Source organism: Pteropus alecto, unplaced genomic scaffold (assembly GCF_000325575.1).
Source record: "Pteropus alecto unplaced genomic scaffold, ASM32557v1 scaffold68, whole genome shotgun sequence".
Lineage (NCBI taxonomy): Eukaryota > Metazoa > Chordata > Mammalia > Chiroptera > Pteropodidae > Pteropus > Pteropus alecto.
The window spans coordinates 4,210,874-4,238,461 of NW_006441386.1; positions in this window are offsets into that span (position 1 = coordinate 4,210,874).

Genomic DNA, 27,588 nt, shown 5'->3' on the forward strand with positions numbered 1-27,588 from the left:
GGGGAGAGCCAAAGCCTCCTGCAGCAGTGAGCTCCCACTGGGCTTAAAAATATTTTCCAAATTGGTGTCCATTCTCATCCAGCATCGATGTCAGCAGGAGAATGACAAGATAGAATTCATGTTTTCTGATTAGTCAGTGAATATAAACTGGTCTAGATAAGGCCCCTGAAATGGGTAATTTGATTGATTCAATCAAACAATGACATCCACTGATATTTTGATATCCAATGATATTTTGTCACTGTGCTAAACTTTTCCTCTTCCTGTTGCATTGGTATTATACCCGGTCATTCAGGCAGCACAGTAGCGCCTGTGGCTGAGGCGCCGGCATCCAAAAGAGCAGGTTAAGTTTGTTCATCTTTCCCAGTTTCAACTTTGATACTACAAACTGAATAATAACAGTGCCTGGCTGTCATGAAGTTCAGGTGAGTAAGGGGCCCAGCACAGTGCCTGCCTTGCAACAAACTTCCATAAATGTTAGCTTGTATGAATATTATTACTATATGTCCCTTCGTGTTGGAATGTTTTGGCCTTTTCATATCCTCCCAGCTCATCAGGCCACACTTTGAGGAGCTGTTCCCAGGCCGTTTCAGACCGCCTGCTGTGGTTCACACTGACCAGAAACACAGGCGCCACACTGTTCTTCAGCCAGCTCTCCTTTACCTGCCCTTCCACCCCTTTGTCCTCCAGATCTTTCAGAGTGTCTGAAACTATAGAGAAAACCTGTTTGATTACAGCCAAAATTCTCTCTGGGAAGCTCCAACACTTTCAGCGCTATTTGGCATGATTTTATGGAAGTGAGCCTGAGGGGAATTTCAAATGTCAAGCATAATTTGGTACTTAAAACATGAAAGAAAAAGCTTTTTGATTTCTTTTCATCTACGTTTCCCCTCTACTGTCTGTCCAGCCTTTCTCCTCCTTTCTTGGGGGTCATTACCCCTCAGTGGGGGCCAGAAGTAATGCAACAGTGGTAGGTGGCAACTTTTAACCCTCCTCCATCAGCACTTGGCCCAGGCATTCAGCCTCCTTCACTTAACCAAGCATCTCTGCCCACCTTATTTTCTGAGTGCTGGCATGGCAGGATGCTTTAATGAAGGCTGAAGTCTCACCTGCAGGATTAGAAATTGTTTATACACAGTAGATGATGAGTTAAAGTTCTCTTAAATGTTATCTATATGTCTATTTTATTTAAAAGTACACAGAGGAAAACTTTCATCTTTTCAGGTTAAAAACGTTGCATTTCTAGGAGGCTCCCCCTATCTTCCCACCCCTGCCTATAACGAAGTTGGACTATCTGATTAATGAAACCACGAATTCTGGAATTTCAGCTTTCTCATTTAGTAGCTGTGTGACCAGCAAGTTGCCTCACCATGCCAACCAGGTGCTCCAGAGAAAAGAGACGGCATATCTGAGCTGACATAGTGCTGGGGCCCAGCACCCACCTTTCAAGCAAATAAGGAATATGGTGGCTGTTTTAGTTCTACATTCTAAATCTCATGGGAAATGTCTGCTGTGGTTCACACTGACCCAGAACTGTGAAGGGTTGGGAATTCTGGGCAACATAATTCCATCTTTGCTAAACTGAGGTAGAACAGATCCAATGCAAAGACCATAAAAACTATATAAGTCATTCAACTAACCTGTAAGGACACTCAGTCATGAGTTACCATTCTTCTTCTTTTTCCCTCTTTCATTAGCCCTTGTTCACCTGACTCCTTGACCTTGGCCAAGAAGATAGCACTGGGGAGAGACAGAGCACAAGTGCAAGGATCCCGTGTGTGCGTGTGTGTGTGTGTGTGCGTGCATGTGTGTGTGCGCATGTGTGTGCGTGTGCATGTGTGTGTGCGTGTATGTTGAGGGTAGGTATAGAGTGTGGGCACATGCCGTTCTGGGACCAAAGAATATAGATTGAGGAGAACCTGTTTTGGACATTCTGGGCCTCCTTTCTCTTTTTTTTCAGTGTGGATGACAGAAAATTTTCCTTACTTTATTGTTCAGATATGTGTCTGCCCCAGGCTAGGAAAAGCTACCCTCTGAGAGAGCTGACATCACCATCGCCACCTCATTCCTCTTGTCTTTTGTTTTCATGGGGTTCATGGATAGAACATGGTCTGCTTACAAAAAAAAAAAAATAAAAAGGTCTTCCAGTGTTTATTAAAAAACTATCTCTTTTATTGAGGATAATTTTGTCATCCATAATATGATGAGACATTGTCTTTGGAGCAAAAACTTAACCTTAAACACTGGGACACTCAGTAAAAGAGAATTCAGTTCCTGTAGGAAGCCTTGAAGACCATCTCATTTTCTCAACCCGTTGGGAGTTTCTGGTGCCTAGCCATAGAGATGTGATGTTTATTTTCTGATAACTTTTCCCAGGCTGGGATGTATGGGTGGATTTTGGCCTCCAAGCAGTGAGATGGAAACCAATTGCATGACTATTTCCTGGGCCTAGAGGGGCAGGACTCAGTATCTGCTGCAAAGGCAGGGCTTCTCTCATTCGGTTATCCTGGGTCTCGTTGGATGCTTCTACTCTGGATCCATTTAATTGATCTGGGTCCAACTCTGTCTATCTTTGTATCTATCACTTGATAAAGAGAAGTTATATTTCTATTGATTACAGGACATACTACTAATGCATATAAGTTGATCTGCTTTCCAAAGACTTTGCATGCCTTGGTTTTAAAGCTTTTGCAACATAAGGCTTTTTCCACTGACACATTTCAAGATCACTTCCTCTAGAACACATATTGGTTTGGTCAATCACTATGATTATTATACTCATAACCAGTAAGGTAATTTGTATTGGTTGGACTTCCACAAGTTAATGTCATCACAGGTAGGCAAAAGTAGAAGGAATGGACAAAGCTCCAGTTCTGACACATAAGGTGAGGGGGTCAGATCCCTTCCTATGATGTTATAAGCTTTCTTATCTCTAGAACAGTGGTTCTCTAAGTGCCATCTGTTATTTCCAGACCAGCAGCATCAGCATCACCCAGGAACTTATCTGAAAGGCAAATTCTTGGGCCCTACCCCAGACTTACTGAATTGGAATCTCTGGAGCCCAGCAAACTGTATTAAAACAAGTCCTCCAGGCAATTCTGATGGCTGCTAAAGTCTGAGGAACACTGATCCAGAGCTGGGAATAACTGATTTTCTTGACAGCTGCAACAGCTACACATTTTACTCAGATGGCCCACTAGATAGGAGCAATGTGTGATGTTGAAGTGGGCTGGAACATCCAGACAAGAGAGCAAGCTTTTATTACCAAAACTTTTGTCCAAATCCTTAACTTTTACAGATGAAAACCTTGAGACTAAAAATAAGTGTGAGTGTTGGGGGAGCTGCCCAAGGTCACACAGTTAGTTATAGCAATCAGAAGGGCTTTTCACGCTCTAGATTTCCACTTCAATGTACCTTCCTTCTGAGTGCACAAGAAGATATTGGGAAGATGTTGACAAAGAGGTTATTGGAAGGGGACAGTGGATTGTGTGGGATTAGGATGTCATTCAAATTCCACCATTTTCTAGGTATGGCCAGAGGAGAATCATTACACCCCCATGCTCTGGCCCAGTTTCCTCATCTGAAAAATGGTAGCAACAATCCATGTGCTGCTTACCTCAAATGAAGACCTGCAAACTGTAACATGGACTCTGTCTATTAAAGCAACTGCAGCAGCCGCCTTTTCTACCAGCACCCAGCTGTTGGGGCTGCCTGGCTCTGGCAGACAGGAGAGAGATAGCAGGCCTCAGTGTTGTCAAGAAGACCATAGAGCTCTCATGGTGTGGAAAAACCATCCTTTCCTTTCATTGACTGATTCAAATGACAGGCTTTCCCATTCTGGTTCCAGCCCTATCAAAACCAGTGAAACAACCACTTACGTGATAATCATTTTATCGCCCAGCCGCTATTGTAAATAAGGGATGGAGGCCCCTGTCCTGGACCATCTTTACAACTACTCCATCTAAATGCAAATGTAGAGCTCCTGCCAAACAGAGAGGTGAAAGCTTTCCTATTAGCAGGCAGGAGATAGGAGAGTTAATTTAATGCTAAAACATTCCCAGGCAAGGAGAGCAATTTCCCCCGTTGAGCAGTGGCCTCATTTTCTCTCCATGACCACCGTGCCCATAATATGATAATTTTTACCTTTTTAAACTTTGCTGAAGGAAAAAGAACAGTCATCTATCTTCAGAAATGGCTCTTTCTGCATTCATTTCATCTACAAAAAAATGCAGATATTTGTCTATTTTGTGAATGAATGGCCTGGAAAAAGCTGAATGATGACGATGACTTTGGTGCTGTGAGGGGTTGAGATTCGATGCCTGCACTTGACTCCACGAACTCCTCACAGGCAGGCTTGCTGTGTGGTGGTATTTACCTGCCTAGACTAATTGGCTCTTTTTATTCTTCCATGTAGCTAATCTCCTTGGACTGAGAGGATAGGAATTGAAAAGGAGAAGGGAAGAAAAAGAATATGAACAGTCAAATCCATTTTCATAAGCAGTTATTTTAGCAGCAGGTTAGAAGGAATTAAATGGGTCCTTCTTTTTTTGGGAACATCTTGGGTTGATGCTTTTTAGCTGTGAGCCTTGAGCACTAACTAAGCCTTGCTGAGGCTTCTTGTAGGTGTAGGAATTGGGGATCACCTACATTTATACCCGGATAGAGAGAGAGAGGGGAATGAATGCTTTCTGAGCTCATTTCACAAAATGCTCATAGCCTGCTTCCCCATGTCATCACCCTTACAGCCCCTGCAACCCTGGGAGAAGGCTGGTGTTAGGCCCATTTTAGAGATACGGAAATGGGCTCAAGGATGCACAGCTAATGGGGAAGCTACCATCGATCTTCGTTACTCACAAATTCCACCCTTGTGAATTTGCTTACTCATTAAAATTTATGTGTAATCATCGGATCAATACTTGTGGCTCTTTTGTGGTCGTTTGTGGACATGCATAGACCAGAGGAGAATTTGAGCTGCCCAACACACTCATTCCCAGCTGAGGTCGAACCAGGAGGACAATCTTTGTTTCAGTGCTCATACTGTCAGCAAATGTCCTTTTTGTGGCCTATTTAGTGCCAAGTTTTTCACACTTTTGTGCTTTTGTTTGGTAATTTCGCTGTTTGAAATGGCTCCCAAGCATAGTTTGGAAGTGCTGCCTAGTGTTTCCAAGTGCAAGAAGGCTGTGATGTGCCTTGCGAAGAAAATGCATGTGTTGGTGAAGCTCTGTTCAGATATGAGTTATAGTGCTGTTGGTTGTGAATTCAACCTTAATGAGTCAACAACATATATTAAATAAGGTGTCTTTGAACAGAAATATATTTGTAAAACAAGATTATATGTTGATTGGTTGATAAAAAAGTTGTGACCAGTGGTTCACAGCAACCTAATTGTATTTCCCTTACGTGCAATGAGCGATGGCTCAGTATTTGCTAATTCGGTGTTTGCAGTGACTTTATAGAATATGAGTACCATGAACGACTAGAATGGACTGTACTTTGAATCAATTCTGTTTGTCACTTCTGTTATTCTTGAAGAAGGAAGGGGAAAGACTTCAGAGGGGACTGGCCCGTACCCCCCATGGCACACTCACCCCAGCCAGTGTTCCATCCTGTTTGGATCAGATCTGCCCAAGTCGCCTCGGGAGGTGAGTCATCTTCTTACCAGCTGGGTGATGTTGAATAAATTTTGTGCTTTTCTTTTTCCTCTTTGGAAGGGAATTCTTAATATTACTTGGCAGAGTCATTTGAGGAATTAAATGAGATTCATGTATGTACAGTGCTTAGCAGAGTACCTAAATCATTATAAAACTTAATGATTATTAATATAATTTTTAAGATCTTGGTTTGGAGTTATTTTTGTAATTCAAGCCCTCTGCGGCTGGTTACTCTTGCTCTTACCTAGGCCTCCCTTTTTCTCTCCACCTATTTTTTCTTCTGCTGGCCTCTTTCCAACAGTCTCTCCTGGCTTCTCTCTTCCTGGACCTTATGTGCCCTGGGTCCTCTGTCTAGGCCCTACTGGCTTCCTGTGGGTTGAACCAGGGGCTATGGGCTCATTCCAACCAACCAGACTCTACCTGCATTCTGCAGCCATGAACACAGGAGCATGGGGTTGAAGCCACCTAAAGAGTTAAATTACTGCTCATCTCCAACCACATACTTTGCTTGGTCTGGTCTCAGTCACCAAATGTAGCTGCTGAGATTCCCACCAAGAAGGGAGCGTGTTTTGGAGAGAGATTACTCCACTGTAAAAAAGGTGCAAGAAATGTCACACTTCTGAAATAAAAAAATCTAAACTAAACTTCATGACTCTAGCTGGCCAAAGTCATTAAGAAGTCTAATATTTAGGGTGTCTCCCCATTGGACTTTACAAGAATTCAAGGGTTTACATAGTTCTACCAAAACTAGAGTGGGATGCTATGCCCCTGGGGTAGCCATGACACCTTTTGGAGTGCTGTTCAGCACTGCCGAGCAATACCCCATAGTCTTCTCTGATGACAGCAAGCTTGGCTGCTGATGTCCCAGAGCTTGGCCCTATGCATCATGGGCCTCCTTGAAGCTAAGTCCTACCTAGGTCCTGGTCTATCCAGGTACTTTGTGGGCATGGACATTGGTCTTCCCCCTTAGTGGAACTCTAAGCCCTGATACTATTTCCAGCCCTGAGTGGGAGGGAAAGACTCCAACCAATACCTCAGTACATTGTACCAAGTAAGCATTTAAGCATTCGAATAATTCTTATAGCAAAAGCAGAGCATGAGAGTGGCTATTCTGAGATCTCAAAGCTATATTGGATGGGTGTTGGGATTGGTTCATCATGGAGAACACCTCATTTCTAAGGTCTTCTTTGAAAACTTTGGACTTTGGAGACTCTCCCATTGCAATGTCTCTTTCAGATTTAAAGGGGCAATTTGTTTATTATTTAACAAGTTCAGGCTGAAAAACAGTCTTGCTACGGTCAGTTAATGAGGTCTGTACTTTTCCAACTAGGCTGCGGACAAGTTTTTCCGACAGTGCTTAGGAGATGATGGAAGCCTCACCCTGGTGGTGCTGTGTGAGGTGGTTGCTGGTATTCCCATTTCACCCTTGTAGCAACCTGAGAGTTAGGTACTGGAACTATCCTTGTTTTATAGATGAATAGACAGTCTCTTGAAAGTTAAGAGACATGCCCAAAGCCAGATGACAGGTAAGCAGACTGGCTATTCAAACTGAGGTATGCTGTGTCCAAAACCAGTGTTCCCAGCCATGGAGCCCCTGTGGAGATGTTGGAGAGATGGGTCAGGCATAGATTCTGCCCTCAACAGGCTGCCAGTCTGCTGGGAACTTACAGTCCACCCTACTTAATTGTATGTTTTTTAGACCACAGTAAATTCCAATAGGGTTGCCTAGGATTTCTGTTTTGGGAATGGGCCACCCCACTCATTGGGCTGGGCCTTAAGAGCACCCATGCTTCCACCTGTGACACTTCCCTCCAGGCCATGGCACATTGAGCCAGGGGGAAAGTGACTGTAGAGGCTCATTAGAGTTTTTCTTTTGAGAGAGTGAATGCTGAGAGCAGAGTCAAGTAATATCAGGGTCCTGGAACAAAGACCGATCAATTCTTCTTGCTGAAAACCTGAGAGCAGCCCTGAATCCCTATCTTTCTTTTCGTTTAGTTGGTAGCTTTTTGTTGGATTCTCTGAAATGCATCATCATCATCATTATCATCACCATCTACTTAAGCTCACTCAAGTTGTTTTCTATTATTGCAATCAGGGCATGCTTAATAAATACACAAATCCATTCTTTTGTCGTTGTTGTTTTTATAAATTTATTTATTTAAATTAGTTTCAAATATACAGTACATTGGTTAGACATCTATAATGTTCATAAAACAATCCCCTCAATTGCTCCCTTCCTCCCCTGGCCCTCCACTTAGCCATCATGTTAATGCTAACTGCATTCCCTCTGCCGTGTTCCCCCTCCCCGTGCCCAACTATCAACTACTAATTCGTACTTCTTTAACACTTCACCCCATGCTCCCAGCCCCTCAAACCCCCTCCCCTCTGTCCATCGACAAATTGTCCACTATACACAAATCCATTCTTTAACCCAATTCACCACTATGTCTGGGGGCCTTGGCTCTGCTGAGTGTCAACCAGACTCAGAAAATAGACTCTGGAATTCAGGTCTCAGGTTTTCTTGGGTCAGCACTCTGGCTATTTCCAAGTTTAGAATCTGTCAAATGTGTCAAAATAATCAGAGAGGTTGAATGTCTGAATCCAAGTCATCTTTCACCAGCAGCTGTTATTCTACAGAGTCCACCACGCAGACATATATGCAGAACTGGTGAGAATCAAAGGGCGTGCCTAACTCATAAATTATAGTAGAAATCTGGGAGTTGAAGCAAAAGTCATGCAAGGCAGTTACACTGAACACAGCATTGCCCTAAAAGGGCAGTGGGCTCTTTATTAAATAGAGTTGATTGGTTGCAATCTATAAAATGTTTGTGAAACTGACATTTTGGAGCCACCAGTCTTCATAAATTTCTTTTGTTTACCTAGTTAAACCAAGAAAGATTAAACATGTCTGCTTTCCTCATAGTGGTAGACTTCCCTTTATTATTAAGGTGACAGTAGCCTCAGCATTCAATTCTGTTCTTTCTGTCTCCAAAGCCCATGGATGCATTCACTATGCCATTTGTTTTAGAATGTTAGCATGCATAACAAGTACCCAAGAAGCTTCAAAGATTTCTAATTTTAGCCCTATTCCTTGGAGCTTCAGAGTCAGTAGATCTGGGAGTGACACCCAGGAATCTGCATTTTTTTGATTAATACAAGGACTGAAATTTGAGAAATATTACAGTATACTAGATTGCTCTCAGAATGGTAGCACTTATAGAAAAAAAAGGAATTATATGCTAACTTAATGTACTCAGAAAACTTTTACAATTTGAGAAGGGAACTTATACCAAGATGAATCTTCCTAAAATAAGAGCTGATTTTCCTTTTTGTTCTTTTTCTAAAGATTGAAGCTCCCTTTTCTCCTACCATTTTCCATGGGATTACAACTTTTTTTTTTTTTGCTAAAGATTACTACTTCAAATAAAAAATAAGAAGTATTTCTAATCTCACTACAAAAATGTGTGGGTGGGTTGAAAATTGTCCCCAAAGCCCAGCCCGTGAGGAACAACGAGATCTGATTCGCACATCCAGCTTTCACTTATCAGAAGGATTTCCAGCCATTCCAACCTATTTTAAAGTATTTCACATTTTCTGTAAAGAAACAGTATATTATTTCTAGTAAGAATTGGATCCTGGGTGTGCAGGCCACATGTAAGTTTCCTCTCAAGATACTTGGAGTGAGTTTTTCTAGTTGCCGAGAGCCTGCCTGCTCTGTTCTCCACCCCACTTCTCTTGAAGAGATCAACTACTGATCAGGGCAGGAAATGGGATTTGAAGTATCATTGATTCACTTGGCCTTGCTCTTTTTTTTTTTCCTTGTCTGTGCCAGAAAAAAATATATACCCCAGGGATTTAGGAGTTGGATAGAGGGTGAAGCAATGTAACAAATTAAAGAGATAAAAGGCAGACTTCAACAGTGGAGATGACTTACAGTAGCTGTTCCCTTTTGGATGTCTTTGCTCCAATTAATGCTTCCTACAGCCTTAAGGTAAGATTATAAAGTAGGTAATAAGATCCTTTAAATCCTACTGTTTTGAAAGAATCCTATTGTCTAATTCTCTTGGCTTTTCTGTAAAGCTTTCAAGAGGTTTCAAAGCCAAAGTTCCAGAAATGTAGGGCTTCCTCCCCTTCAGCCTGGGAGATAAGTAAAAACAATTGATTCTTCAGGGTCCTTAATTTGTCAGGATTGCAAAATGAATCCTCAAAAGATCGAGGCTCATTTGTTATATAAATGTTTCTGGGATGAAAAAAGCTGAAGGCAGAGAAAGAATTGAGTCAGATGGAAAAAGAGTCTTAGGATGATCCATGTATATCTATACTCAAAATTTTAAGTGATCCTCGTGCATGTTAATAAAATTATTTTTAAAAGTTTGCGGTACTGCTACTCTGGGACACTGGGCAGGCCATTTGATACTCTGGCTTTTTCCCCCTCATTTCTGTTGGAGCCAACATTCAACGTAGAAACAAAAACTCTGAAGTTAAGTCTGGTTCTGCTCTGTACCATGTAACTGTAGATAAAGCATTTACTCTTTCTGAAGGGAAATTTCTCCAAGTATAACAAGTGTAAACTGGGAAAAAGAATGCCTTTATTATATGGTTATTGTTTACCTATGCACCCAATAGCTATCATCCATGCATTTATTCATGTGTTCATTCATTCATTCATTATTTACTCATTCATTATTAAGCTCTGAGAAGGTATACTAGGTCCTAGGATGTAATGATTGATAAGCCATCATGTCTAGCTTTAAGAAGCTCAAAGATTAATGTGTTGACATGTAACTGAACAGTCAATTATGATACAGAGGATTCGGATTTCTGAGAGAGGAAATAATAGAGAGCCGTGGCAGCGCATGATTACCTATAGCAGCATGTGTGGGGGTGGTTTGTAGAAAAGAGTGCTGGTTGCCAGCCCAACACTATCCTCTTTTCTAGCAGACTTGATTCTGTCCCTGTGATCTGTGCTTCACTAATCCAATCACGGTAATCCCTTCCTTGCTGGTGATTGATTGAAGCATGGGTTTGTTATACAATACTGGTCACTGAGAATTGAGAGAAAGTCTGCTGGAAAATTCTGAGAAATGTTTTATCGCTCTTAGAGAAAGACACACTGGGGGAGAGAGAGAGCCTCTGGATGTTATGACCTCGTGTTTTGCTCAGACCTGTTGCAGCCATTTATGACCACCAGGGAACTGAGAAGACAAGCAATGGATGTGGAGCAAAAAGATGGAAAAACCAAGATCTTTGATGACAGTTGAGCAGCTGAATTCATCAGCCTGAGAATTCCTTTATCTTAAGACTTCCTGTTTTGTGGGATAATACACTTTTGTTATATTTTAATCCAGCTGAGTCTGAGTTTCTGTGACTTCAGCTAAAAGAGCTAGCTTGTGATGTTATGATTGATCCCTGAAAGAAGTCAGAGACACTCAAGCGATGAGCGAGGAAAAGGATATTCTAGGTGAAGGGAGGCACAAAGGTGAAGGCTCTGGCTTTTGAAAAGAACCTGATTCACTGAAGAAATAGCAAAACAAACAAACAAACAGAGAAACAACCTCAGTATAAATGAGGGATAGCAAAAGATGAGCCTGGAGCTGTAAATGGGGTCCAGGTCAAGAAAGTGAAGGTGATTCTTTGTGACAATGAGGAATTACCTCTTGTGAAAGTGTGAAGGACTACATACAAGCGAGGAGTCAGGCATCCACCAAGTCCCTTTCAGCACTGATATTCATCTTTAAGTCACCACCACTGGGTTGCAGGACTCCAAGAGGAAGCATTCACATTATATTCCACGTGAGTGCCACTCCCACGAGCACAGACAAGAATGTGAACAGTGCCCCCAGCATTCTAGTCACAGTGGCCTTGGACCCCACTGGAGATTCTGAAATGAAAGGAGGTTCCTCATATGGTGGCAGCTGGAAAGAAACACTCAGGCTGCCACACGAGCTCCAGTGGCCACTCCTTGCTGGCCTCGTCCTTCACGCCATCCTTTTCTCAGCCAACCCCAGAGAATTAACTGAGACCATATTTTCTTAGCACATTCTTTTAACTCCCAAGACCTCAATTCTTGCAATTCATTAGGACTAATAATGAGTGTACACACATCATTACATTAAAATCCACAAAAAAGAAAACACTGTTTTTCTTTAGTAACAAGGAAACCACACCCCCTTGCAGGATTTTAGAGGCAGATGAGATAAGTCCATTGCTCTTATAGGAAGATCTCATCTTCCAGTCATGTTGTTAGAATTTGGGGAAAAAATAAAAAAGCTTCTCATTTTCATATCTTTATGTTTCTGCTTGTTTCCAAAAATGTGAAACCCATATTTTTGACTTTTAATTAATAAGACTCTGGTGATGATGATGTTTTTAGTTCAGAGATGTGTATAAATGTGAAGAGGTAAGTATGAATGCTGATGCTACACAGATGGGACAGTTCCCATGAGGTACTTTGGTCCATTGTGGGACAAAATTTGGTGTTACTGAGAGTGTAGATAATCCTCTTAATCCTGACAAAGTTGCATTCTGATGATGACTAGATGCGGTGCCAGAAAGTTGAAAGATCTTCCATTAATTCATTTGGAGATTCATCACTTCACGTTTCTAAGTCCAAGTTTCCTCATCTGGGCCAATCCAGAGTGCTCACACTATCCACAATATGCAGAACAGAGGCCCCTGGAGTTCTGAAGTGAAGAGGAACAAGGCGGAAACAAAGGCGTCCTTATAAGTCCGCCCAAACCGTTCCATTTGTGACCAGCTCTTCTGGCCTCATGGAAGGTTTCAGTTGTTACCTGACAGCAAAGCTTCTTAACCCTTGTGGCCTGGGCCTCGATGCTGTTTGCCTGCCTAGCCTGTGACCAGTGGGACTGACAGCTATGGTCAGGCAAAGTGCAAACTCCACTGTGTCTTGCTCTGTAATGGCAAGTCATGGAATTGGAAGTAGACTTTTTTGGAAGTAGTACTGTTAAGAGTCCTTTATGTGGCCAGTGTACCCATTATTGCTACCCTCTCTCTACAAGTTCAGGTGATTATCATTATTCACGGATTCCATATTTGCGAATTCACCTACTCACTAAAATGTATTTGTAACCCGAAAATCAATACTCATGGTACTTTCACAGCCATCCACAGACATGTGCTAAGTGGTGGAAAATTTGAATTGCCCAATTTGCATGTTTCCAGCTGAGCTTGAACAAGATGACATTGCCTTTTACTTCAGCACTCATGCTGTATGCAAGTGTCCTTTATACCATTTATTTTGTGCTCCCTTTTTTTGCATTTCTGTTCTTTCTTTTGGTGATTTCACTGTTTAAAATAGCCTTCAAGCACTAGTGCTGTCACGCTGTCTAGTGTTCCTAAGTGCAAGAAAGCTATGAGTTGTCTCATGATGAAAATATGTGTGTTAGATAAGCCTTGTTTAGGCATAAGTGATAGTGTTGGCCATGAGTTCAATGTTAATGAATCAACAATATATTTTAAATAATATGTCTTTAAATAGAAACACATATCAAACAGGGTTATGTATTGATTGGTTGACAAAAATGTGATTAGAAGCTTACAAGAAACTAACCCTGCTTTTTCCTAGAAGCAATGGTGCAGTATTTACTAATGCCATGTTCATGGTGACTTTATAGAGCAAAACTACTGAGAATAATGAGAATTGACTATATCGCCTTTGTGTTATACATTTTACCATCTATTGATATGATTATGAAATAACAGAATCTCAGAGTTTCTGGGACAATCTCTTTGAGAAGAGCTGGAATGGATGTTACCCAGCCTCTGCTTGGATAATTTTTCTGAAGGGGCACTCATTACTTTATAACATATCCTATTTTAGCTCTGGTGACCACAAAGTACTTTCTTATAGAGAGCCAAAAATCTGTTCCTTGAAACTATTCCTCTTTGTCCTAATTCTCCTCTCTGGGGCCTCATATATAAAGTTGGCTTTTTTTTTTTTTAATATTATTTCCTACACATATTTAAGAAAATGACCTTATTATTCTTTCTTCTGTTTCCTTTTACTCCCAATTCAGTCTTCTTTCTTCTTCTTTCAACTTTTCCCCTCTTCTTGACTCTCAAACCCTGGTTTCTTATCTCTACCCTTCATCTAGACAAATCATTCTCCCTGTTCTTTTAACCCTTCTATGTCTGACATGAATCTGTTTACTGCCCACTGTTGGAAAGTGCAGAACAAAATACTTTTTTTATCTTTGTTGAATTCAAGCATCTCTTAAATTTTCAATAACGTCTCTCCCTATTTGTATTTCTCTTTCCTACCCAAATGTGTCCCTGAGTTTCATTTGCTAATTCCATTTAAACCAAATTTCTTTAAATACACTTGCTTTAGAAATGGGCCACCCATACCCTCAGGGTAGAAGAATGACTGTGATAACAGCTGAAATTATCTGTGCTCATAAGGGATCAGATATGGTATTTTTACACTCTTCTCACATATATAAAATTATTGAGATTTGGTTCCAATTAATGTGGTATTGTTTATAATTTTTCTTGAAAGCAACTGTTCATTTAAAAAATAACTCAAAAAGGTATTTTATTATGGAATGAGTTATGTATGATGAAGAATTTCTTCTGTTGTAAAAGAAAGAAAGGAATTATTTAGAGTGTGTGTGTGTGTGTGTGTGTGTGTGTGTGTGTGTGACTGAAGGGATTACTGAGTTTAGGGTAGGGAGAAGGATTAGGAAGGCATGACATAGAACAGCAGATTGAAAGAATACTAAATGTGTATTACAGGCTCTCCCTTATTTCACACGATATTTCAATGCAGTTTCCACTGAACACTTCAAGACTAGAATTCAACTGAGAGCTTACCTAGGAAGGTTTATGAATAGGATGAAATAGAATTAGAAGGCTTGATCCCACCAGAGACTACGTATTCTCATTCATAATCATCAGAATTGTTATTGCTGTTTAGAACAAGAAGGAGAACAAGAAAGAAGACTTGGATAAGGAAAAAAAAATACCCTGCTTATCATGCCTTTTAAAGAAACATGACAAATTATAAAATGCTTAGCTTATACCTCAAAACTAGCACACTATTAGATTTTGCTTTATGATTTTGTCCTTTTTCTATCTTTCTAGACACTAGAACTCACATATGAGCCCTTAAATATATGGTAGTGAGTATTTCATATCCAGGAAATGAAAAACTGCACTTAATGCATAATTTCTGACTCCTTAGCTATCTGAGGGCCACCCTGCCTTCACACTAATTAACAAGAACTCAACTTCTCAACACCAGCAGCATAATCTGTTTACCCCATACTCTGTGGGATAGCCTCCCTGTCAACACAAGTGTGTTGCTAGAAGGCATATTCTCTGTCTGCAAAAGAAAAATGATATAGAACCGAAGATCAACTGTTCTGGTGAATCAAAAAATAAAAAGAAGTGTTTTGAGTCTCCGGCGAAGGCTGGAGTTAGTGGTGAGCCCAATTCAAATTTTCTCACTCATTTCCCACTGGATCCCAAACTCTTATTTTAATTTGTTTTTTAATTCTTTTGCTGATCAATCAGTTTGTTTATCCAATTTTCAAAATCAGATTTTGATGTTGTATTGTTCCAAGTCCTTTAAAAATTCTATGTAGTCTTACTTCTATGGGTGTGAGCTTCTGAGTTTGGGTGTGGGCTTGTGTTGGTTATTTGAAAGAGGTGAGGACATCTGCAGTTTAACTTACACTTAATGATAGGATGACCACGTTAGGAATAGAGTCACTTGATTTTTTTTTTTTTCTTTATGGAGGGGAGAAGTGAGGGAGGGGAGTGGGCAGTTTGAGTGGAGAAAAGCAGAAAATGTTTACTTTTAAATTATATTTTACTTTTTAATTACTTTTCAATAGTCATAAATAAGAGAAACATTTTCATTGTTGATATTCAAGATAATGTGTTATAAAATATTTTATGCTGACTTATTTCAGATCAAAACATGCGCTTACTCTGGACCAGTTACATAATATGACAATAACTTTGTTGTCCAAAGCACTTATCTATGATGAAAATTTATTAACAGTAATAAGATTTTATCGGTATTACATTTCAGCAGTTTAATGTGATCTATGACCCATATCTCTCCATTATGTATATAACTGTTGATATTTATGGGGCTGAGCTAATGAGTAGGCTTACCAGTCTATGGTGTCTACACTCTTTTGATGGCCCTTTGATTAATTCACAAGCATTTGTTTAAGCAGCCCCTCTTCACCATGTGATTATAAGCTTGATGACAGACACCAGCCCCCTTTGTCTCATACTTTTTTGGTGTTCTTCGCAGAGCCTAGCATATGGCTTGACAATGCATTCTAGAGAGTGTCATGAGTAGATTTCAATGGACAGCTTGCTCGGCACAGTTTAGGTTAATCTTGTCTTTCTGTCTTCATTCATACTTTTTCTCCTTCTTTCTTCCCTCTCTCTACTTCTCCCAATTATTTTTCTCTGTCTTTCTATACCTCTTTATATATAAATGCTTGTTATGGTATTTCCCTTCATATATTGCATTAGTGCCTTTTAAGAATGAATTTTATTCCCTTTAAAGTGTACCAAAGGGAGCATCTTGAATGCACTTTCCTTTGACATTTAGGAGACTTAGCTGTATCAACTCTCCCATGAACAAATGAGTACAGAGCTCCCTAGGAATCCTCTTCCTGGAGAAAGCTGAGCAGATTCTCGATAGGTAACCCAGGTGCTGAATTCTTATAATGAGTTGCCTGAAATCCCAACAGATGTTAAGGTATCTTTTCTCAGGTTTCTATTGATTGTGAAGAAAAATTAGACAATTGACAATTGTACAAGTGTATGAGCCAGGCAAACTTAATGTCAGAGGTGACACATCAGGATGTAATTTCTCATGTAGATAGTAAAATGGATGTGTGCAGTTTAACTTTCAGATTCAAAAGAACCAAACTGGGTTTTTCTAAAGATTAAACACATTCTAAAATGGGACATTTGCAAATTGATGTTTTGTGGAAATAGAAATAAAAAAGATCAGACGGGAAGTCATGGGGAATAGATATCAGTCCCAAATCTCAGATTTTGATAATGCCACCCCAGGCCCATGACACTGAGTGGCCAAATAACAAGGATCCTTGGGCTGGCGCCAGGGTCACGAGAAGACAAAAGTTCAAAATTGCCCAAAGTCAGATCAGGCAGGCATCTGGCAATTTGTTTGCAATTAGAGAGGAAAGAAATGATCAGGTAAAGTCAGCATGGCAATTATCCTGTACCAACACCAGTTGTAGGCCAATAGGATAAGGAAGGAATACACAAGTAGTTTAGATTATTTTTAATTGTCTCATTTTGGGGTACAATTGTGGGTTCATGAAAGTTCACTATATTTAAAAGTATAAATGAAAAGATATATAGATAAATATTAGCAAAATAAGTCAGAAGAGGACCACGCTTGCTCACTATAATAGTGTCATTAATGAAGGAGTATAAATAATCTGATTTTGTGAACAATGGCTCTAAAATAATTTATCAAATATTACATGTAGGTATAATAAATTGAATGCTTGGATATAGCATAATGGAAAGCTGTTCATGTGAAAAAGACCTGGGCATTTTTGTTGACCACAAGTTCATTCTGAGCCCACAATGTGGCAAGGGTCGAACTTCTTTTCTCTGAGTTGAGATGTACTATGTGGGAAAGTCAACACATGAATCATCCCAGGAGGGGCCCATGAGCCAGGTTGACTTGGGGTGGGGTTTTCCACTTGCTGAAAGTAGCTATTATTTAAGGAGCAAGTGAAAATGATGGCTTGGAAATGGAGCCAAAGGTTATGTCAAAAGAGTTTAAAAGCAGACTGTGAGGCCTAGAGCAGAGGGATCTGCAAAAGTCTGGAAACAAAGTACAATAAGTGAAGAAAAGAAAGGTTCAGAATGTGGGTGTAACAAAGCGACAATGCTAGGAACAGGAGCTGGCGGTGTGCTGAAGGGCGGGTAGGTAGGCTCATTGAAAGGCTCAAAGCTGGTAAAACAGCCCATGGAATTTCAAGTTGGATTAATGGCAGTCTAGCATTGGGGATAGGTGGTGATGATCTCCTTGCACTTTGCCCTTGTGAGATACCATCTGGACTATGGTGATCAGCTTTGGGCACCAAGTTTGGACAAAGGTAAGATCAGAAGCAGGGCTCCTGAAGAACACTGGACTGGTGCAAACCATGTCCCAGTGACTGAGATACTCTCTACGTTGTAGCTTGAGAACTGGCCAGTCCTTGGCAAAAGACAATTCAGAAAGCCTAGAAAGATGGTAGTGTTGGGGGTGTGTTGGTGAGTCACAGGCAGAAGTCACAGATTCGGTATTGTCTGACCATGGCCTTTTTCACAGGCTCAAGTTTTAGAGTCCCAAAGGCCTGGCAGGAGCTGGTGAAGACAGAATCATAGGGACTAAGGCTCAGGAATAGGACTCCGGTTCCTAGAAGGACAGAGGGTTGGTACGGAAGCAAGGCAGGGAGATAACACCCTAGAATTTTGGACAGAGAATAAAGACAGGGACTGGGGATTGTGAGGCAAGAAGTGAAGTAATACAGGGATCCAGACACAGGCCAGGAGAATGAGGAGATTCTTGGGTGTTAGAATTGGGCCTGGGGGTCACAGTGAGCCCACAGACCTCTCAACTATGGGTGCACAATTTTTTCTGGTTCCTTATGTGGAGATGAGCCTTCAAGCATCATTGCAAGGACATTCAGTAATATCAACAGTGGATATAAGGCCAAAATATTGATTTGATTCTTGCTTCAAGGCTTAATTAGCCTTTTTACGTCTCAATTTTATCTCTAATATTTCCCCTTCCAAATCCACAGGTCTCTGAATTTTGGAGTTCTGTCTTTGTGTTTATTCTTGCTTGTAAACTGGCAATTTATTTTCTGAGCTACTTTCTTGTGTTGCCTGCATAAATGAAGCCAATAGACATCAACACACAAATTTTGTCTTGCGATTTCTTTCTGTAGAGCTATAAGATATTACCTGCATTCTAGATCTTAGCAGGTAACAGTTTTACCACGTATTTCAGCCCTGCATAACAGGGATTGTCATCTTTCCAGCCTCCAATAATGGTTTCCTTACTGTAGGCCCCATGAATCCCAAGCTAATTCCACATATTTGAAGTTTGTGTTATGGCAGCACCTCATTTTTAGATACCAGTCTGTGTTCAGTCAGAATAGACCAGATGATGTTGAAGGAGCAAATAAATGTGAAATTTCACTGGAGATTTCTTCCTCTTTCATACAGTGGGTCTACTGATGGTGTTGTAGAAAAGTTGCAGAAAAATCAGACCAGCGAGAAACCAAGCACCACTTGGAGTGTTGAAGAACTCAGGTTTATTATGCTGGCGGTCCCAGAAGAGCTAGCGCTCTGAAGATCTGGGCCTGAGCTCAAATTCAACCTTACTTTTATAGGGCTTATCTATGCTGTTACAGTTTGCCTGGGTGATTGGTTAATTTGTCCTTAGGCGGTTGCAGGTGCAGGAGTTGCTATGGGTTACAGGCGCGAGAGTTGCTATGGGTTACAGGCAATCACAGAGTGCGAGATTTTCAGACAGGAACTTGGGCAATACATCTGTTATCTAGTCAGAATAAGCAAAAGGGAGGATGAATCTTTAGTTAATTTCAAGGTCACCCTGCCCTTCGGCCTATGTGGCAAGCATATCTAAAGAAGCAGAACAAAGAGCTAATTATAAGGTTAGCCTTTTGAGTGGAAAATTCCTCTTCATTCCCCCCTTTTGATGCCATTTAAATTCTTATAGGGCATCAACCTCTTGATTTTCTTGTCGTAGGGACTGGTATAAGGGTGGTCTGGATGTCACAGCCATTTGTAACTTTATGGATTGTAGGTGTGAGGAGACAAACCTGACAAGACAGTTCAGGATACAGGGACCAAATAAGAGAGCTATGAAGAGCACAAGGAGAGGACCTGTAAGTGGGTGAAGCCAGGATTCTCAACTCCATATTCTGGACCAGGACCCCCATGACTCTTTCAACTGTTGGCAGATTTTTGAGGCTCTGTCTGTAAGCCTCTTGGTTGCATCTCTAACTATACCAGATTGATTAACATAAAAACAACATATTTCTTCTAAGAATAAGCATAACCCATCTTTTTCGGCCTTTAGAAAATCAAGTCCCCTCCGGTTTTGTAAAACTATTCCTGCTAAGGAATCTAATTGACTTTATAAAGTGACAATGCTTTTGGATATGTTTTCTAAGCTGTAAATAGGTCGTTAGATAAGCTTTGGTAATAAGACAGAGAAGAGGCTAGGCCGGCTAGGCCAGTGCCTACCCCTGTGGTGACACTAAAGCCTATAAGAAGGAGACTGAATTGTATTGCTTGTTTCATTTTTGTGTGTGTTAGAGGGATAGTCATAGACTGGTTGTTGGGAGCGATGTTTATTTCAGGGGCCAAGTAAACCAGGGCACAGGTCCCTGTCCAGTTAGCTGGGAGACAGAGAAATGAATTGGTTCCACAAAGAAAGAAGATACCTGGGGTTCCAAGGCAAAAATTCATCTCAATAGTAAAATGGCAATCATTCGGCCTTTTGCTGTTTTCAAATTCCCAGGTCAAAAGTGTTCCTGCTAGAACTGCTCCTCTGAAGGGTTGGAAGGGTCCATAAGAATTATCCTGAGATGCTCCAGAGGTTCTATCTTCCCAATGAAAACATTTCTCTTAGCAACTATAAAGACCCATTCGGTGAGGTTTTCATATGCTGGTAACAGTAGGCATTCTTCTTGGAAGGGTTCGGAGCGGGATTCCCGAGGAAAGATGCTTGAGCAATCATTTGGCTTTCCTTGACGGTAACCTGAATTTTTGTTTAGTAACCCTGTAGTCTTTGCATTGGGTTTCCATGAGAATAGTACAGGTTTCTTAAACGGAGCAGCCTGTGCTACTTGGAAACTAGACCAGTCCTTTGAGGGTTCTGTTTCTATAAGAACTCACTAAATGAGAATCTTCAAGGGCACCTAAATTTTGGCTCTGTCCCAGGTCTTGACTTCTCTTGATACAAAGAGGTGCCTGAAACTTAAGATTTGTATGAGTTGATATTGGTCCCCAAATTGGAGGCTCAGGAGAGGCTGCCCAGGTTAAGTTGTTTCTGTAGGACATTAAGAGGTTAATTGCCCATTCTGTCAGTGTGCCTTTAGTCATGTAATTTGGAAATCAAGTAAATTTTCTATATTCATCAGTTCAAATGGGCAGCCTCTCCAATACTTGGGGTGAAGGGTCCTGTTACTTGTTGCCCAATACTGGATGGGGATGGGGACAGCCAAGTAGCAGGCAGAAGATGGAGATAGGCAGATAACAACACATTGGGACAGTCTGGATGGTCAATCCTCAAGCTTCTGCCGTGTGTAGACCGGCCAGCTTTCGAGGGTGGCCAGAGCAGGGCCGAATGTTTCAGGTGGAGCTCTGCTGCCTCCAGAACATGACTTGGAGTGGCTAATCAAAAAGAGGCTCTGCAGTCCATGTCTCCCGTTTCTAGAGGTGTCGCACTCTTTATCTAGGTGTGGTAGATCCATGAGGTGACACCTACAACCTTAACGGCAGTGGGAGTTGCTAATATAACAGTGTGAGGGCTTGTCCGGATCAGCTGGAGTGGTTCCTTCTTCCAATCCTTAACCCATACTTCATCTCCTGGCCGATAGAGGTGGACTCAATTCCCTAAGGGATAGGGGCTCTTTCTAGGGTTTCCTGGGTGATGTAGCAGAGGATTCTCCTTAGACCTGAAGGTGTTGGGACATTTCTAAGTCAGCTATCAGTCAAGGGTCTCCTTTTAGCTTCCCTATTACTGGAAGAGGTCTCTCATAAAGGATTTCAAAAAGGGAGTAGCCCGAAGGCCTTAGGGTGCACTGTGTACAGAGTAGAGCCAAAGGCAGCAAGTCAATCCAAGATAACTGGGTTACCTGACAAAGCTTAGCTAGAGTGGTTTTGAGGGTCCAGTTCATGTGCTCAACTTTCCCTGAACTTTGTGGCCTGTAGACTATGTGGAGCTTCCATCTGATTCCCAGAGCTTTGGACAGAGTCTGGATTATCTCAGACACAAAGGCAGGTCCATTGTCAGATCCTATAGAGGGGCAGGCTGTATCTTGGAACAATTTCCTTCAACAAGGCTCTAGTTACTTCTTGTGTCCATTCAGTCCATTCAGGGAAGGCTTCAGACTATCCAGAGTAGATGTAAACTAACACAAGCAAGTATCGGTGGCCCCAGCAGGGCTTGACCTCAGTAAAGTCCACTTCTAGGTCTTCAAAGGGCATATTCCCAATTATTTGCACCCCGGATTGGATTTTGGCCTTTGGCTGATGTTTTGTATGCAAGTTACACATCTAGCACTGATCTGGGCACACAGGGTTGGGAGCTTGGGTATGAAATAGTAGCGACCTAACAGGCTTTCTAAAGTAGGCTTCCCCAGGTGAGTCAACTCATGGTGTTATGTTACCAACTGAGCTGCCATCGCAACAGGAATAAAGAGTTTCTGATCTAGAAGATCCCATCAGCCCTCCTTTCTCTTAGTTCCCTCTTCACTTAAGGCTCATTGTTCTTCCTTGGTGTCAATAGGGGCCAGAGGAAATTCTGGAGCTAAGAGAACCTTAGAGACTGGTTCAGGGCCCGTTGTAGCATTTGGTTGGTTGGCAGTCTCCCTAGCTGCTTGGTCTGCCAGTCGGTTTCCCCTACTGACAGGGTCATTTCCTCTCTGATGGCCCTTGCAGTGAATAACTGCCACCTGAGAAGGCTTCCAGACTGCCTCTAACAGTTGAAGAATTTCCTCTTTGTTCTTGATTTCTTTTCCTCCTTCTGTCAGTAGTCCCTTCTCTTTATAAATGGCTCCATGTACATGCATAGTAGCAAAGATGTATCTTGAGTCGGTATAGATATTGGCCTGTTTCCCTTCATCCTACAGCAGTGCCTGGATGAGTGCCCATAGTTCGGCCTGCTGTGCCGACTAGCCCTGTGGGAGAGCCTCAGCTCTAATGACCTCATCTGTGGTTGTTATTGCATAGCTGGCTTTGTGCCATCCTTCATGGATGAAGAGGCTCCCATCGGTGAACAATACCAGTTCTGGGTTCTGAAGAGGAATGTCAGTCAGGTCTGGCCTGCTTGAATAGACTTCATCCGTGACCTCCTCACAATCATGGTTGGGAGGTCCCTCCTCAGTGGGCAGAAAAATAGCAGGGTTCAACATTCACACAGTCTTGAGGTGGACATGTGGATTTTTGCAAAGCAGTCCCTAATAATGAGTTATTCTGGCGTTGATCAGCCACTTGAGTCCCTTGTTATTCATTAATGCAGTAACAGCATAGGGGACTTTTAAATGTATATCCTTTCCCAGCATGAGCTTGTCCACTTTTCTGACCAGGGTTACCATGGCAGCTAAGGCCTGGAGGCAGGGCGGCCATCCTGAGGCTACCAGATTTAGCCATTTGGACAGATATGCAATTGGGCGCTGCCATGGCCCGACTGTTTGTGTGAGGACCCCCAATGCAGTGTGATTCTTCTTATGTACGAAGAGGTTAAAGTCCTGTGTCACGTCTAGTAGTCCTAATGCTGGGGCACTGGTCAAAAGTCTCTTGATTTCTCTGAAGGCCTTTTCTTGTCTAGAGCCCCATTCCTGGGAGATTTTACTGAACCCAGCTGTGGCCTCATACAGTGGCTTGGCAATTTCAGAGAAACCTAGTATCCATATCCGGCAAAATCCAGCAGCCCCTAGGAATTCATGGACCTCTTTCTTAGTGTTTGGCCAAGGTATTGAACAGATGGCCAGTTTCCTTTCATGTCCAAGTGTCCGATGTTCTTCTAAGATGAACCCAAAGTATCTGACCTCCTTTTTGCAGATTTGAGCCTTCCTCCATGACACCTTGTATCCTATAGTAAAGAGTAGGGCCAACAAAGCTCTAGTACCTTTCCAGCAGTCTTCTTGGGTGGCGTTAGCCAGCAACAGGTCATCTACGTACTGGAGCAGAGTACAGTTCAAAGTCTCTCTGGGGAAGACAGCAAGATCTATGGCCAGTGCTTCGCCAAACAGGATGGGTGAGATCTTGAAGCCCTGTGGCAGTCGAGTCCAAGTCAGTTGTGTCTTTCTCCTGGTGTGTGGGTCTTCTCACTCTAAGGTAAACAAAAGCTGGCTGGCTGGTAATAACCAGAGGGAGAAGAAGGTGTTTTTGAGATCAAGGCAGGTGAACCAGCTTGCTTGGGCAGGTAAGAGACTCAGGAGGGTGTATGGGTTCGGGACCACTGGATATGTGGTGACTACTGCATTGTTGACAGTGCAGAGATCCTGGATGAGGTGGTAGTCATTCCCTCCAGGCTTCTTGACTTGTAGGAGCAAAGTGTTCCAAGGTGACTGACACTCAGCTAGAATTCCGGTATTGAGCAAACGCTGGATGTGGTCCTGAATTTCTAAGTGTGCTTCCCGTGGCACTAGTATATTGCCTTTATGTGACAGGAGTGGCTCCTGGCCTTAGGTCCACCACAATAGGTGAGTGATTCTTAGCTAGATCTGGGAGCCCTTTTCTGTCCAGACAGCAGAGAACTCTTCAGCAGGCTGGTTGGATTTGTTTGTTTTATTTCCAGAGGATAAAGGTGCTATTCATCTTCCCTGGGCACAGTCACAGTCACTGGGGAAAAGGTGATCTATGTTCCAAGGTTCGTTAATAAGTCTCTATCCAAAAGGGAGATGGGGCACTGTGGTAGGTACAGGAACTCATGAGTCACTAGGTGGCCCCCTAACTGACGTGAGTGGGCTCTGTAGAACGAAAGGGCAGCTTGGTCCCCGTGGCCCTGATAATAGTCGTTCGATCTGTGAGGGGAGCCCTGGCATGGTTCCACTGAGCGTTCAGCCCCAGTGTCTACCATAAAGGTCATTGATTGGCCCCCTACTTCTATTGTGACCGTAGGCTCCTAGTCTGACTCTTCTCCAATCAGACCGATAAGGTCTTAGGCGACTGGTTCAGGCTGGTATTCTCCCTTATGAGGTTGATTGAATTCCTTCAGGCTTCCTCCCGCAGTGGGCACTCGTTTTTCTAATGGCCAGTCTCTTTGCAGTAGGCGTATTGGTTGCGGCATGGCGGTGGTCTCCTTTCGTTTTTTCCCTTCCGTGGGGGAGCAGCAGCCTGCTGCACCAGGCCTGGGTTTCCTAATGTGGCTTCCAGCAGGGATACCTTTTGTTTCATCCACTTATCAGCTATCTTTTGGGCCTCCCGGTTGCAGCTGGGTGGCGTTCATCCCAGCAAAACCTTCTAATTTCTGAAGCTTGAGGCTGCTATCAGTGTAAAATTGAGCCATGAATGCCACATTGACCATGCATTGGTTTTCTTGTGCTTCGGGGTCAAAAGGGGTATACACCCAGAATGCCTCGCATAGTCTCTCATAGAACTCTGTGGGTGATTCCTCTGGCTTCTGGAGTACTTCCACCGTTGTTTGACATGTTTGTTGCCTTTTTAGCCCCAGCTTTCACCCCCTGCAGTATGGCCTGCTGGTACCTATCGAGAGACTCTCTTCCATTTGGGACATTGAAGTCCCAATTAGGTCTAGTGTCAGGCACAGCCCCCAAGGCCCATGCTGCAGGGTCTTGTGCACCATCCGGTGCTTGTCCTTGGAGCCATCCTTGTGCCTCTGACAGAATCTAGTGTCATTCTTTGGTATCGAAGAGAGTTAGGAGGAGTTGATGACAATCATCCCAGGTAGGCTGATGAGTTTGGAAGATGGACTCGAGCAAATCAATCATCGCCTGTGGTTTCTCCAAAGAGGATGGGATGTGCTGTTTCCATTTGAGGAAGTCGGTTGTGCTGAAAGGCTGATAGTAGAGGATAGTGAAGCCCGACTGGAGTGTGCCATTTTTGCTAACCTCAAAAGGGCCTTGTGTCTCTTGGAGAGGCATCTGGATGGCCGCAGGCTGTTGGGCTGGCTTTGTGGCTGAGCAAAGATGCTGTGGACTTGGGCTTGGCAGCCGCTCCGGCTGCTGGGGTGGCGAAGGCACTGATGGTGGAGGGCTGTCCAAAAATTGGTGGTAGAGTGGCTCTGTAGGGACTGGTGGAGCTGTTTGTATGTACAGTGGTGGGAAGAAAGGTTCTTCCTCAGAGTCCCCTTGAGGGATGACTCTTGCTGGCTTTTCCTTGTTCTTTCCCTGGGTTGGTCGGGCCACAGGTACCTTACTCTGTCCCTACCTATTTGTGTAGAACTGGGCCTAAGGGGGCCCTACAGTAGCGATTTGCAACCATGAGTCTATGTATGAAAACTGGTCTAGGTGTCCAGGGGTCCCTGTCACTACCTGGTACACAGCTCTACCAGTGGGGAGGTCCAGGGTCCCTTCCGAAGGCCACTGAAGCTCACAAAGAGTACAAAGTTTTCCTGGGGTCATCTTGACCCCATAATTCCCTGAAAGACCTTTCTTAACGTTTTTCAACATACAATTTAAAACAGTTGGCTTAGAGGAAACTCCACCCTTATTGCCTTAGGGAACTTCCTAAACGAGGGAGAAAATAGACCTTAAAATTTCAAGAAAATAAATTGATAGAGGGCCCCTATGTCAAAAGGGCCATTTGGAGAAAGACAATTCTTAAGCCAAATCAGTAATTAATTGTCCCCCTCCCTGTGTATCCCACTCTGTATTGGTGGCATAAAGACAAACAAGGGTGAGTGCCACCTCCAAAGAGGAGACCACTCAGATGCTCATCTGGCCATGTCCTAAAGGAGCTTAGGTGACGCTTGACCATAGCGGACTCAGCTTTGTGACACTAGTCCAATGCCACCCTGAACCTTATGCTGTGCATCACAGAATTGCAGACGAGTCCATTCAGACTCCGTAGCCTTTATGGGACCTTATGGGTGACCAGCCATGGAGCCACAAATTCATACCTGACCGAGTCAAGTCAGATAGACAGCTCATTCACTCACATATTCACATACTAGAGGTTAAAACAACACCTCCCCCCTTTTTGGAAGCCCCTGACCTGTGTCTTCTAACTGAAGACTTTAGGAGGTGGTCAAGCTTCTCTTCCATCTGAAGATGGTACCTTACTAGGGTGCTGAGCCCCTGGGCTTTACCTTAATCTGTGGCTATTCCTAGTGAGTTGGTCTGTCCCTCCTCTGAGTCTGGTTGAGACTCGGCTGTCTGGAGAGTTGGAGTGCCAGTCCAAAAGAGAACCTGGCCTCCTCGTTTGTTTTAGAGCTCCTCCGGCCCAGCCTGGCCGAGCCACTGGTCCAGTGGCGCAAAGGGCTGGCGTGGTTGGACTCTCACTGGGGCCTCCAGAAATGTTGCAGAAATGCTGCAGAAAAATCAGACTGGCAAGAAACCAAGTGCCACTCAGAGAGCTGGAGAACTCAAGTTTATTATGCCAGTGGTCCCAGAAGAGCTAGCACTCTGAAGATCTGGGCCCTGAGCTCAGATGCAACCTACTTTTATAGGGCTTATCTGTGCTGTTACAGTTGGCATGGGCTGATTGGTTAATTTGTCCTCAGGAGGTTATAGACTACAGGGAGTTGCCATGGGTTACAGGCAGTCACAGAGCACGAGATTTTTAGACAGGAACTTGAGCAATATATCAGTTATCTAGACAAACAAACAAAAAGGAGGATGAATCTTTAGTTAATTTTAAGGTCACCCTGCCCTTGGCCTCTGTGGCAAGCATATTTACAGAAGCAGAACGAAGAGCTGATTATAAGGTTAGCCTTTTGAGTGAAAAATTCCTCTTCAATGGAATGCTGGGAGCTTGACTCTTTAGCCTCCCCACTCCAGGCCTCAGATTAAAGCAGGCTCCATCTCCATGTTACCATATTTTCCAGGTCAGGAAGAAAAGACTGCATATCTGCTCTTAAAGTTCCTGTTGGGAAATGACTTGTGATATTTCTGTTTACATTTCATTGACTAAAATGAGTCGCTTGGCTATCTTATATTTTCAGGGACAATCCTACCATGTACCACGTACTTGGGAGAGCAGGAGA